This window comes from Embiotoca jacksoni, unplaced genomic scaffold, assembly GCF_022577435.1.
Source record: "Embiotoca jacksoni isolate LCO1_2020_lvr unplaced genomic scaffold, fEmbJac1.0.p SCAF_72, whole genome shotgun sequence".
Lineage (NCBI taxonomy): Eukaryota > Metazoa > Chordata > Actinopteri > Embiotocidae > Embiotoca > Embiotoca jacksoni.
The window spans coordinates 977152-983151 of NW_027185428.1; the positions used below are offsets into that span (position 1 = coordinate 977152).

Sequence of the window (6000 nt, forward strand, 5' to 3'; positions counted from 1 at the left end):
ACGGCTTCGGGGAAATGGCTTTGGGGGAGACGGCTTCGGGGGGACGGCTTCGGGGAGGCGGCTTCGGGGAGGCGGCGCGCCGAAGTACGAGGGCCCGTACATTACTGCTTTCAGTTTTAATTATTTTTGTTTTGTTGCATATTTATGCTTTTCTTGTTTTGTCTTTTTTATTTGCACACAGTGGGACGGAGAAAGTTTTTTTCAATCCATCTGTATGTCTGTATGTCATATGGTGGATTGACATTAAAGAAGTTGAAGGTGAAGTTACTTTTTGATTTTCCAGTTACGAGAGTCTCCCGTGCTTCTTAAATATGTGCATCATTTTTAAAGGCCAGTTCATGTCAGTCGATTTCATTTAAATATTCCTTATTTAAATACTCATCCAAGTGTGCTGTGCACTCCTCATGGTTTGTGCTTGAATCAGCCAAAAATGGTAAAATGCTACATATAACAAGTAAAACTGCACTTTTCTCCTCCCTGTGTAATACTGCTAAAAGTGCATTAGATAATTCCATAATTCCATATTTAAAGCCAGTTTCATTTATATAATTTTTTTTTGTCAAAATTTCAATCAGCAACAGCTACAACATCAGCTATAACTACAAATTTACTTCATTCTACAGAAGAAGCATAAATGCCTTTTGATATACTGATATACCTTAACTATATATGTTTTTGAATAATCACAAGCATCTTAGATTTAAAATAATTATAACATTTGAGGTCATGAAACCAATCAGCAGATCTCGTTTTCCATTGAGTTTTCTAATTTTGCATTCAAATACAATATAGAAACACACAAAAAAAAATCAAGTTAATAGATAACCAACATCACAATTAATGTAGGGCATGTTAAATATGAAAATGTTTTATTTCTGTGGTCAGATTTAAATAAAACAGATTTGTCTATAAGGCTAACAGAGGTCAGTGATACGTCTGATGGAGGTGAATCTCATTCCATCATATCCCATGTCCCTGAAGCTCTTGCACTCTCCGGGCCTCAAGTACATCATCCTGCCTCTGAAGTTGGGCTGCTCGTACATCAGCCAGTGGCCGTCCATCACATGGCACGACTGGCAGTCGGATATTTGGTAACGGTCCTGGATGTTGTCACAGTCGTCCATCAGCTCGTGCATCTGACCTCCAAAGTTCTCCCTCTCGTAGATCCTTACTTTGTAGGATCCTTTGTGCTGTTATAAGACAATACACTGATGAGTCAATTTGATGGACATCTTTTAGTTGCCAAATTACGTGAGAGACATACTTTGTATTTCTGTATATCTGAATGTCTTGCTGTCTGAGTGCCATACCATGGGGATCATTCGACAGGACTTGATGCAGTCACCAAAACCCATATGCTGGTAGTCAGAGTATTCTCCCCTCCTCAGGAAATACTGCTGACCCATGTAGTTGGGATGGTCGTAGACCATGAAGCAGCCACTCTCTACCTTGCAGGAATGGCACCTGCTCAGGTGGGAGGACATGTCAGAGCAGTCGCTGCTGGTCTCATAGGAGCGACCCTGGAAGTTCTTGTCCTCGTAGAAGATGATCTAGAATCCAAGAGAGCAAACAGAACTCGATTACCAATCTTAAACCTGATGGAAATAGTTCTCGCTATTGAATCTTACGACCAAATTACTGCATCTATGTAGCCTTTGTTTTTTGCTTTCAATGTAGCAAAATGCGCTTTTGGACCGAACAAACCAAAAGATCGAAGAAGTATTGGAGGAAGTACCCCCTTTTTGTGATTGGCTCACTGCTTTATCTTGCAGTCAAACAGACCTTTCAATTGTGGGAACTGCAGCCGTGACATCACTCACAGTAATTCTACCTGACGGAGCACGGTAGTAGCTGGTATACCAGTGCACCAGTCAACTGACTGGTGCACTGGTATACCAGTATCTTCAATCTAACTAGATTGTTTGACCTAATATGGGACTTTGCTGGTGTATTACCTCGTTAGCTTGGATCAGAACTGACATCAAAGTCCCACAATCACTTCGTCAAACTAACCAATTGAAGCACACTAGAAACCCGCTTGTTCTATCTGGTAAAATTTTTGTTTTTGTGAAGGGAGTTTGGAGGCTTTGAAGACAGCAGTATACTGGCATAGTTTCTTGTTGGACAGCAAGGTAAAACAGTGAATATATTCTATATCTAGCATGCTCTTCAATTGAGACATACAGTGGTGTGAAAAAGTGTTTGCCCCCTTCCTGATTTCCAATTTTTTTTGCATGTCTGTCACACTTAAATGTTTCAGATCACCAAACAAATTTAAATATTAGTCAAAGATAACACAAGTAAACACAAAATGCAGTTTTTAAATGAAGGATTTTATTACTAAGGGAGAAAAACAATCCAAACCCACATGGCCCTGTCTGAAAAAGTGTTTGCCCCTTCCTGTTAAAACATAACTTAAATGTGGTTTATCACACCTGAGTTCAATTTCTCCAGTCACACCCAGGCCTGATTACTGACACACCTGTTCTCAATCAAGAAATCACTTCAATAGGACCTGCCTGACAAAGTGAAGTAGACCAGAAGATCCTCAGAAGATAGACATCATGCTGAGATCCAAAGACATTCAGGAACAAATGAGAAAGAAAGTAATTGAGATCTATCAGTCTGGAAAAGGTTCTAAAGCCATTTCTAAAGCTTTGGGACTCCAGAGAACCACAGTGAGAACCATTATCCACAAATAGAGAAAACATGGAACAGCGGTGAACCTTCCCAGGAGCGGCCGGCCGACCAAAATTACCCCAAGAGCGCAGCGACGACTCATCCGAGAGGTCACAAAAGACCCCACAACAACATCCAAAGAACTGCAGGCCTCACTTGCCTCAGTTCAGGTCAGTGTTCATGACTCCACCAGAAGAAAGAGACTCGGCAGAAATGGCTGCATGGCAGAGTTCCAAGACGAAAACCACCGCTGAGCAAAAACAACATTAAGGCTCATCTCATTTTTGCCAGAAAACATCTTGATGATCCCCGAGACTTTTGGGAAAATACTCTGTGGACTGACAAGACAAAAGTTGAACTTTTTGGAAGGTGTGTGTCCCGTTACATCTGGCGTAAAAGTAACACCGCATTTCAGAAGAAGAACATCATACCAACAGTAAAATATGGTGGTGGTAGTGTGATGGTCTGGGGCTGTTTTACTGCTTCAGGACCTGGAAGACTTGCTGTGATAAATGGAACCATGAATTCTACCGTCTACCAAAACATCCTGAAGGAGAACGTCCGGCCGTCTGTTTGTGACCTCAAGCTGAAGCCAACTTGGGTTCTGCAGCAGGACAATGATCCAAAACACACCAGCAAGTCCACCTCTGAATGGATGAAGAAAAACAAAATGAAGACTTTGGAGTGGCCTCGTCAAAGTCCTGACCTGAATCCTGTTGAGATGCTGTGGCATGACCTTAAAAAGGCGGTTGGTGCTGGAAAACCCTCCAATGTGTCTGAATTACAACAACTCTGTAAAGATGAGTTGGCCAACATTCCTCCACAGCTGGAAAAGACTCATTGCAAGTTATCACAAACGCTTGATTGCAGTTGTTGCTGCTGAGGGTGGTCCAACCAGTTATTAGGTTTAGGGGGAAACACTTTTTCACACAGGGCCATGTGGGTTTGGATTGTTTTTCTCCCTTAATAATAAAAACCTTCATTTAAAAACTGCATTTTGTGTTCACTTGTGTTATCTTTGACTAATATTTAAATTTGTTTGATGATCTGAAACATTTAAGTGACAAACATGCAAAAAATAAGAAATCAGGAAGGGGGCAAGCACTTTTTCACACCACTGTATATTTTTAGTGGGCCTTTTTTAGGTGGCTAAAATACGTTTTTGTATTAGCTAGCTGCTTTTCCAAGCTAGGGACGTACCGACTCCCATCCACTCCTGTTAATACACTGACTACAGATAAGTACCACACACAACCTCACATCCAACAATCCAAAGTGTCCTTTTAACGTTAGCCTTAAAAAACTAAATATATCAAAGACAAATGGACAGTTGTTATTGTATGTTGCACCAAAGAGATGTTGCCAACTGCTAGCCAGCTTATGACGTCTCAGCCTTTTGTATTGGCAGCGCCACTGCAAACCTCATAAAGCTACATCATCTTTTGGGAGCTCCCCGGTGGGTATGTCCTCTCCGAAATGCACTTGATTAAATACATTACATTACATTACATTTCATTTAGCTGACGCTTTTATCCAAAGCGACTTACAATAAGTGCATTTCAACCATGAGGGTACAAAACCAGAACAACAGGAATCAAGAAAATACAATTTCTTCAAGAAATACAATAAATTAATGACAAGAACTAAATGTGCACAAACATCACAGGAGCAACAATTATGGTAAAATATCTATTAGGAAATTACCTTGCCGTGCATGGTGGCTGAGAGATTGAGTGAGGCTATAGCGATCCCATCCCGGATTCAACTCTTTTTTTATACCCAACGTGACATCCAAACAATCACTGGCACTATTGTACAGAGTCCATGAGTCAGCAGCATTCAACGTTAGTTCCTCTGTTTGTGAATGCTGATAGGAAAGTTGTTTTGCATCCAGTCACAGGCTCAATCATTCTAGATCAAATGGCTCCCATATAATTTACATCCGTGATTACCTTGGATATGATTGAACTTCCATGTTTTGTAGCAATATATTGAAAAAACAAAAACAGAAGTACATCTGAATCTGAATCACTTAAATTTCAGGGATTTTGGTTGTTGTTGTTGTTGTTGTTGTTGTTTTTGTTGATGCTGGACTTTCTCCTCCTGGTTTTGAACAAAAAAATACTTTCAAGTTACTCAGCGTTTCTAAAGGTGTGCATTAATTCTGTGAATACTGCAGCAAATATCTTTGATTAATGACAAACTACCCGTTTTATGACGTTATCTGCTGTTTTTACAGACACACACACACACACACACACACACACACACACACACACACGACCTGCCCATGGCATCAACTGTTTGCATAATTACAATAGCCACCTGTTTGCTGCTTTTCACTGAATCAGATTTAAGGATGTTGATTAATTTCTTGCATTTCTGCATTTTACTACTATATTTTATTTCTTAAACTGCACTATAACTTTCATTCTATTTTTAGCTACTTTCATGTTTTAATAACTGTTTTTAATGTTTTAATAACTGTTCTTAATTGTTTTTAAATGTCCTTTTCTTTTGCCTGATGTTTTGATGCTTTTAACGGTTCTATATGAAGCGCTTTGAATTGCCTTGTTGAAATGTGCTGTACAAATAAACTTGCCTCGCCTTACTTTGTGCAATGCGTGTAGCGGCTTACAACTTGCATTCAATATACTTTTTATAATTCATTGTGGAATAATTTTAGTTCAGTATGGGGCAGAATAATTGTCAGTGAAGCATGTCTTAATGAAGTTTGAATCTTTATGACTTGGTTATATAAATTAAAAATAATAACAGTGGTTAAGGTTTTAGATAAAATCAATATACCAGCAAAAGTTTCACAACCACTTAGCTTATTCTCTGTGTTCAGTTATACAGTATATGCCGTTTCTCTCAATAGCTTCATAACCTGTTAAATTAGATGAATCACTGTTTGTAATGTCTCTTAAATTCAAATAAAATTATGATTTCAGTATGTCAAAATAAGCAAATGTATTGGCTACAGGTAGATACCCGCAAATATTTGTGGTGTCTTATGTTTTATGACATTTTCTGCTGCAGAATACTGTTTTTTTTATTAACATAATTCTTCAATGCTTTTGTGATTATGTACATTTTCACACAGTGTTGTTCATATGATGTTATGAATATAATTGTTCTTCTTTTTCCTGTGAAATGTGTCAAGATAACAATTTTGCTGTAAAGCTGTGAATGTACTGGTTTGGACACCTCTTTATCTATTATTGTATTTTATTCTGTGTTCTACAGAAAAGACAAAAGAACAGAAAAAAGCCACAGGTTCAAGATTTTGTTTCACTTTTTATTTCAAAATGAAAATGT

At 38.7% G+C, this 6000-nt stretch overlaps 1 pseudogene; it reads right to left on the reverse strand.

The window, feature by feature from the left end:
- Positions 1-886: 886 nt before the first annotated feature.
- LOC138215314 (gamma-crystallin M3-like) lies at positions 887-1813 on the reverse strand (annotated as a pseudogene).
- Positions 1814-6000: the final 4187 nt, after the last annotated feature.